Here is an 8,853-nt window from a genome sequence, read left to right as displayed (position 1 = left end):
GAACAAGAACCTGCTGAATATCTGACTTCAGCTTCCTATCACCAAAGAATCAGGGGTGGGCGATAATAAATAATTGCCCCCCTCTTTGAAGGCGTATGATGCCCTAAATGTAACTAAAGCCCAGCAGCGAGGTCACTGAACTGTACCGTCCTCTGCTATCACTGAAGTCGGGCCGGGTCACCTACAGAGCACCACTAGTAGCCTGTTAGTTTTATTGTTTGAAGGTTGTCCCATTTTGTAGGGCACGATTTCAACCACCAGCCCTTGTAACTGGGGTTAGGGTGACCCTTGAAAACAAGGGGTAAAAAGAGGAAATGGGGTTTGGCCTAAATGTGTTCCTTGTGGATTGTGAGAGGCAGACGATGCACCATTCATTCCATATATGGAAATTAAGCTGTAAAAACTGTTTATTTGCAATTCACTCATTTTGTGATGTCATAGATACCAAACATCCTTGCCCCACCCATTCACTCTGAAGACTCTGAGGTTTTTGCTGCATAAACCCAAAATGGACTGAAAGGGTAAAAAATCAGGACAGTGGAAAGGAGGATCGGATCTTGTCTGCCCAGGGTGATGAAGCACGCCAGCAAAATTCCACCTCGCCCCTCTCATCCTGGACATCACCTCTCACAGCTACTAGCTTTTCCCCAGAGCTGTATTACTGTATTACAGTAACTCCTCTGCAAAAGTTAAGGTTTACAAACGTCAGTGTCATTCTCTAATGTTCTGAAGCCTGTATAACATAAGAGTTATTATATTAAATATCTTTTCACATCTGCATATGTATAAATATTCATACATCCCTTTAGCTCCTCCCACAATGGCTCTTTACAGACCTTCCTTAGTCTTTATTGTTTTAATTCTGATTTTACTTCATTTGTCTGTTAGTTAAAGCCTTGTTAACGGTCTTTGTGCTTGTCTGGTCTGTTCAGTAGGTTCATTGACATGACAGACAGGTTCCTTGTATGCATAACACACTTATGGGAAACAAATAGATTCTGAAAAGTTAACGTGTAAGAAAAATGTAGGCCCTTGAATGGCATCCACACCTGGCACAGCTCTCTGTGGAACTGAGACGCCCTGACTGACTGACTGACTGACTGGCTCGAGCAACCTGTGCACTGGCAGACGGCTGGGGTTCATACGGTAAATCCCGCCGCAACACAGCTGAGGTTATTCAGACCGCTTGTAGAAAATGACTGTCTGTGTATGAGACCTGCTCCTCCTTCCCTACAAATGCAGTTCAGCTGTGCAATATGTTATCCAAGGCTACATTCACACTAAATGTTAAACGTTTCCTCAGGCACGGAGAGATGGAGCTACGTCCTTTATCCAACAACAGCAAACCTGTTAATATGGAAACTAACAGACCACTACGCACAGGCTGCCCTTTTATAAGCTAATGAAATATTGATTGTGCACGGCTTGTCTGATAAAACAGGTGGCTTGCACATTTTCATTGTAGGGGTTACCAGCATCTAGCCATAAAATTATATATAGCCTTCAAGTCACTATTAGCAGCGGCCCAGAGGATCACAACAGTGCTCGTACGCCAGCTGCTGCCACTAAATGGAGCTATGACCTTTTCTGAGCATGTGAGAGGGTTTGGCACCTTCTGCTCCGTCTGGGCGTGTAACTTATCTCTGCTGTGCTCAGTGCTGAAACCCAGTCTGCACAGAGTAAATCCCATTCCCACAGTCCATTCATACGGATCACTGCTCAGTGTGTTTTGTAACCACACACTGGCTATCTTTATCACTGCGGCGCATTACCGTCTGCGCTGAAATACCATCCGCACGCTCGTGCTGAATGACGCGCCGATCGAGTGCAGCTATTAATGGCAGGGAGATGTCATTGAGTACTGACACGCCAACACTGTTAGCAGTAGTAGAAACTGTTCCCAGTATAAAGGTCTACGCCAAAAAGGGAGGCCCACGCCCTTTCATAACAGGTATTGTTGAATCTGGCATCAAAGGGCTCCCACAGAAAGGAGCTGCTACTTCTTTCTGTAAGTTGATAGGAAAAGCATGTTTAAAAAGGGGAAACTCAAGTTTTCAAAACTTTGGCAAAATGAAACGGTTAAGATGTATACAAAGTCATTCAGAGTGCTCGCTCTGTTTTAGGGAAGCTTACAGGGTCGGAATTGTCCACAGTGGTGATGACAGCAACCAGACGTCTGGTAAGTTTAACGCCCCTCATTGCAGACTAGAGCCTTATGTTAAAAGATAATTGCCAGATGTGCAGCCAAAAGGTTCCCTGCTGAAAAAAAAACAGCACAGATCAGCAAGCATTTTATGCTGGTCTAATTTGGTCTATGCTAGTTTATGCTGGTCTAGTACTGGTCTGTTTGTGCTTTAGCTTGTCACCCCAGCAGGGGATTGCTGGATGACCAGCATACCAGCCTCAAAAAGCCACATATCGCTGCTGTTGGAAGAAAACCTCGTATCTGCATTTTCTTAATTTTTCAGTTTTTGACATAATTTCAAAGGACCTGTTGTTCTTCACGTTGTGTGTAAATTTCATGATGAACGGATCAAAAGAAACGGCAAAAAATGACATGGAAAGACGTCTGGTTCCATTGACTTACATTAAAACTGCAGTATGTTTTTTCATTCTCCTGTAAAGTTAACATTTTGGAGATACGAGGTTTTGTTCCGACAACAGCAATATGCTGGTTTTGCTGTTGACCAGCCGCGCAGCGTCTACGCAAGGTTTTGAGTGAGGCGGCCAGGTTAGTGATTTTCTTGGGATGTCAAACGGCTGATTTGAGAACTGAGAATAATATTTGCCTGGGTACCCAACTGTAGTATTAGCGTGAACTCAGCACTGGATTTACCCCTAATGGAATATAACCTGCATCATCAAACACATGCATGTACTCACAAGCATGTAATCTACTTTACTGGGGCAGTCGTGGGCTGGAGGTTAGGGATCTGGCCCTGTGACTGGAAGGTTGCCGGTTCGATCCCCATGGCAAGGTGTCCTTGAGCAAGACACCTAACCCCCAACTGCTCCCCGGGCGCTGTGGATAGGGCTGCCCACCGCTCTGGGCAAGTGTGCTCACTGCCCCCTAGTGTCTGTGTTCACTAGTGTGTATGTGGTGTTTCATTTCATGGATGGGTTAAATGCGGAGGAGGAATTTCCCCAGTTGTGGGATCAAAAAAGTATCACTTAACTTCATATAATGTAGTTCACAAAGGGCCACTGCTGAAGGGTACAGGGCAAATTACCACTGTGGTTAAAATGTTATGTGGAAAAATATTACACAATTTGGTCCCTCTCATCTGAACACTGTTAAAATCTTCATAATAATACTGTATTACTGTTACAGGATAGCCAAGTGGAGATTGAAAAACTGGAAAACTGGAAGTTCCGATGCAGGAAGGTTTATTATGTCCACAGTGAAAAGTGCACAGTGTTCCAAAATCCAAAAATAATTCATTAGAAAAAGAAAAATGAAAATAAAGGGAAAACAAAACAAAATAAACTGATCAACTTGATACAAACTCATATCAAAAAATGCCTTCAACCATGGCCTTACAAACACATCTGCACGCCAAGCCAGCTTCCCCCTGACAAACAAACATCCCGAGTTCTCCCTTTTACAAACCCCTTAACCTATTGGATTCAACCAACCACAGGTTAGTTTTAAAATGTACAAATTCAAATTATATTTATACATTTTACTTTAGTTAAACTATTTTATTATTTAATCAATATTTTAATATAAATATAAAGCATTTAATACTAAAACATTCATACTGCAACACTACCATTTGGAACCATGAAAGCTGGTCCCCCTCCACCTGCTCAAGCATGGGAGATGGAACACCTCCACTTGTAGTACAACCCCAAGACTACATAACCCACGAACCCCCCGGGCTCGGATCCTTTGACCTGCAAGAGGCTGCTGCCGTGCTGGAACAAGCAGGTAAGTCAAACTCACTTCAAAACAAACCGTTATTTCAAATAAATAGGGTCATAGATAAATTGGTCATTATCTACACCATCAGTTGGCCACCCTGAACAGTGCAAGATAATCACAATTGTTTTTATTTGTTTTGCAGAGTCTCAAAAAGGTCCGACTGGTGTTTGCCACTGCAGCCATGTGGGTAACAATAAAAGAGTCTTTAAAACTTTGAGGTTGTCTTGTGTTTCTGTCCATTACACTAACTCACAGCATGGAACGGACGAGAGCTCCGTTACAGTTACACTGATGTATGAAAATTATTTAGTTGCTTTTTAATGTTTTCTTAATGTAGAAAGACCGTGTTCGCTGCCTACTGTGTAGAATAACATTAAGGTACTGAACAGGCTTCTCTCTCCTGTGAAATACGCTGATTATTGAGCACAGCATCAGATCATAACCGACTGAAAACTGCCCTGATGGCAGAATGTCACCATAAAAACATTCACACAATGTAGCTCAACTTTTCTATGGTGACTGCTTCAGTGCTGATGACTGAATGCCAAACTTTGTTTAACTAGGGTGGCCATGCAAAGTGAAAAGATAGGACCTCATTCCAATATGACAGATCATAAAGACAAACACTACTGAAGAATAACGAATCAAACAATAATTCCCAAGAATCCAGGTGCCTTTGTTTTGTGGAGGGGAGGACTGATTAAGACTACTTGCATTGTGTTTCTGCACAGTCTGGAACGGGTTACAGGCATTCAAAGGCATCAGGCATGATGTTTCACTACATGCCATTACATGCTGTGGACTAAGCAGCCCTGTTTGGCCCTGTGGCTCTGCAGAGATGGGAGTATTGACCCTGCCTGCTTGAGATGCTGGGAAAGCGCTCGTTTAGAAAACATGCAGCCATTTGTCTGGAGCAGAGAGCTTGAGACGCAAACCTCACCGGCCTGAGGTAATGCCTGTGGCTCCTCGAGTGGATCAAATAACGAGAAGGCAAAGACTGATGTAGTTAGCCTGTAATAGCTGTGGATGCGGACGTGCAGGCATGCAGAGATCCGCATGGCGTCTCTGGATGCTCTGTGAAAAGCTAGAACTGTCAAGCATGTATATACAGTATAGTAGTTTGATAGAGAGCGCACAGAGACATCCATATAGGGACCACTAGTGCTTAAAAATGCCATTTTGTCCCTATTTCTATCACTTTAATGGAAAAAAAGGTATATATTTTCACCCTTTAGCTAAATGTAATCAGTCAGCCAAGACCGAAGAACTGGTGGTGGATTTCCGCAGGCGCACACATCCCCCTCCAGCAGTGAACATCGATGGGTGGGCATCTTAACTATAAACTGGACTGGTCAGACAACACTGCTGCACTTTACAGGAGAGGACAGAGCAGACTCTACCTGCTCCGGAGGCCGAGGTCATTTGGAGTGCAGGGGCTCATTCTCCCCAAGTGTGTGAAGGAGCGCTAACACAGGTCCTTCCTTCCTGCTGCTGTGAGACTGTACAACCAGCGCTGCTCCGAGTGGCCCAGACACACACACACACAATACACACACACACACAATACACACACACAATATACATACACACAATATACACACACACAATATACACATACAATATACACACATACACAGTATACACACATACAATATACACACACACACAGTATACACACATACAATATACACACACACAATATACACATACAATATACACATATACACAGTATACACACATACAATATACACACACACAATATGCACACATACAATATACACACACACAATATACACACATACAATATACACATACACAATATACAAACATACAATATACACACATACAATATACACATACACAGTATACACACAATATACACACATACAATATACACACACAATATACAAACATACAATATACACATACACAATATACACATACACAGTATACACACATACAATATACACACATACAATATACACATACACAGTATACACACAATATACACACATACAATATACACACACAATATACAAACATACAATATACACACACACAATATACACTTATACTCAGAATGCAAATATTTTTCATTGTGCAATATGCTCATAAGTGCAATACAGATCTTATGCAACTCTTATTTTATTATTATTCCTAATTTGTTGTAAATAGTCTAGAGATTTAACTTAATTTTTATTATTTATAATGTTGATAATGTTTATAGTATTTCCCGTTTTATTACTGAGTGTCTTACTTCTGTTACTCTGCTGCTGTAATCTGTGAATTTCCCCGCTGTGGGACTAATAAAGGATTATCTTATCTTATCTTATCTTAAGACATGTTTAGTGTCTGAAGCTGGTTCTGTGCTAGAGCTATGGTGGGTTAAGGTAGCAAAAAAGCAAAGCCTGTGTTTAGTAAGACGTCAAACAAACCCTAGAGAGTCCTCGCAGGTCAAAACACTGCAGACTTCAGCTCACTGCCTCATTAAACACACTTGATTCAGCTCATCCGCTACTTAGCAAGGCCTTCATGGGCTCAATTCAGAACGTAATATGAAAGTAAAAGCTCATCTCTGCAGCACTTTGGCCCGGAAGGTCCCCAGTTTGACCTGCCTAGTTTGGAGCATTGTATGACTCACCGTGAAATGTTGGTCATCTATGGTGGTCAGAAATATTAACCCTAGATCTACACGTCTACTTTTGAGTTGGTTTCTGAAGACAGGCCCTGTTGTCTCAGAGGCTGCCTGCAGTTTTGCTCATTTTTATAGCTTACAGTAAGTTACATTGTGTCCTAAAGCACATTAACATGTCTTAAAGAAGACATTTATGCAGACTGAATTAACTGAAACTTTGGTCATTTATACAGACATGGTCTGGGCCATTTGGGTGACTATTGGGATCTAGTGTTTGTTAGCATTGTTAGCTTTGCTGCTTCCGTTCTAAACCAAACCTGCAGCATTTGGAGCAAACGTGTCTTGACTACAGTCTGGCCTAAGTGGAAAGTTGAGTAAATTAGGTTTTTTGCCAAATCATCACTTTAATGAGAGATCACAGTATTTCCCTGCAAACACTTTGTTTCCACATTTGTTTCTGTTCTAGTATTGTGCCTCCATATGGCACGAAACATGCTGAGGTCAGTCGGTCTGTATGTTGGTCAAATGGCTGCTTCTTGACAAAGCTTTGCCACGAAAACAGATTCTCTGAAGACAGACAGACGTTTGGCTTGTGGGACAGTAAAAGTATGTTAGGCTGCAGACACCACCATGAATGTGATGAGCTCATGTAGTTGCCTAAACTACACAGTCACCATTACTCACACCTGCTGTGTGGCTCGGCTGTCTGCCTCGTTCCTCTCGCAGCGAGTGTTATTAACATCTTACCAGGCTAGGATATTTTTAAACCTGCCAGTAGCAGAGTGTTAAGTCTTATTTGTGCTTTCCAGAAACACAGCCTTGGCCAGTGGGGCCTAAGGGGGCCTAAGGGGGCCCGAGACGGCTCAAAGAGTCAATGGCTCAAAATGAATAGCAGTTCACTTTATAATGATTAAATGAATGAAATGAACCATGTATTTAAATTAATTACCCCCCCAACACCTACATACACCCACATCAAAAATGTATGGAAATATTACTGTGCAGGAAATAACAGGCTATTAAATAATGTATAACAATTATTAATAAAATATTATTAATTATTGAGTCATAATAATGAATTGCTGTTCTAAGTAGCCTTCCATCCGATGACTGCTGGGATATGCTCCAGTTCTCCCTGTGACCCAGAAAGATAAGCGGCTTAGAAGATGTGTGTGTGTGTGTGTGTGTGTGTGTGTGTGTGTGTGTGTGTGTGTGTGTGTGTGTGTGTCAGAGTAGGAGGGGGTCTCCACAGACAGTTGTGCCCAGGGGCTTCATGAGACCATTTTTTGGAGCATTTTTCTTCCTTGCTCACTTTTTTCATTACAGACCATTTTCATTCCAGCGTATCCAATATTTATATATTGTGATTTTTACGCCCTTGTTTTAGCGATTCAATGCATTCGAGTTTATTTATGATGAGCTCTAGACTCGTAGCTTCATTGCTAAACTAACGAAGCAAACCTCAGACACCAGACATGTCTTGGCTGATTGAGTTTGTCTGGGCTAGAGATTAAACCGTAACTTTGATTTTTAGCTCAATTATTCTTTGAAATAAAAAAAAACTAGATAAGAAAACAAAACATACCCCTGGGGTTTATCACACACATTGTAACTGCCGTGTGCAGATGATTAAAACAGAAATTTGCTGAAGCACAAGCCTGCACAGGACCAGCCTCGCGTTTGGCTTTCCATGATTGGCAATGTAAATAATATTACTGTTCACAGCCTCACAGAAATCATTACCAGTTAAAGTCACGGTTCTGACAGCATTTGGCCTGTGCCCAGTTCCAAAATGCAAACTTTATCATCCATCTCAGCCAGGATTTGGGTTTTGCCCAGAAAAAAGACACCTGGAAGATCTGAAATCAGCATGAACCACCCACAGCATGAATCAACCCCATTGTTCTCTTTACAACAGAATTTCTCTTGTAGACTGGCTTTCATCACGAGGCAGGACGACATGGGCTACATTTAAAAACACAATTGCAGGCGATCTTTGTGGAGCAGTCTGCTGTAAACCTGCTATGAATGAAAAGCAAATTAATGAACAAATGTAAAAATAAATGAAGAATCCAGGAAGCTTATTCAGTGATCTGTTATTTTATATGACTTTATATGTAATTAGCTTGGGTTTCTCTTCATTCACACACAAATTCTGCTATGGCAGAGCTAAATCTGTTTGGGGCAGTCGTGGGCTGGAGGTCAGGGAACCGGCCCTGTGAGGTTGCCGGTTTGATCCCCAGAGCCGACAGCACATGACTGAGGTGTCCTTGAGCAAGACACCTAACCCCCA

The 8,853-nt window shown here is 42.0% G+C and overlaps 1 long non-coding RNA gene across 1 annotated transcript; it reads left to right on the top strand.

Annotated features, from left to right (window-relative positions):
• The first annotated feature begins 1,925 nt into the window (after nt 1-1,925).
• On the top strand, nt 1,926-4,112 carry LOC119265089. The gene is made up of 5 exons (XR_005131382.1): nt 1,926-2,008; nt 2,124-2,179; nt 3,332-3,641; nt 3,792-3,931; nt 4,068-4,112. It is a non-coding gene; the product is annotated as an uncharacterized LOC119265089 (long non-coding RNA).
• Nucleotides 4,113-8,853: the final 4,741 nt, after the last annotated feature.

This window comes from Pygocentrus nattereri, chromosome 14 (genome assembly GCF_015220715.1).
Source record: "Pygocentrus nattereri isolate fPygNat1 chromosome 14, fPygNat1.pri, whole genome shotgun sequence".
Lineage (NCBI taxonomy): Eukaryota > Metazoa > Chordata > Actinopteri > Characiformes > Serrasalmidae > Pygocentrus > Pygocentrus nattereri.
This window is presented reverse-complemented; position numbering and strand designations above follow the sequence as displayed.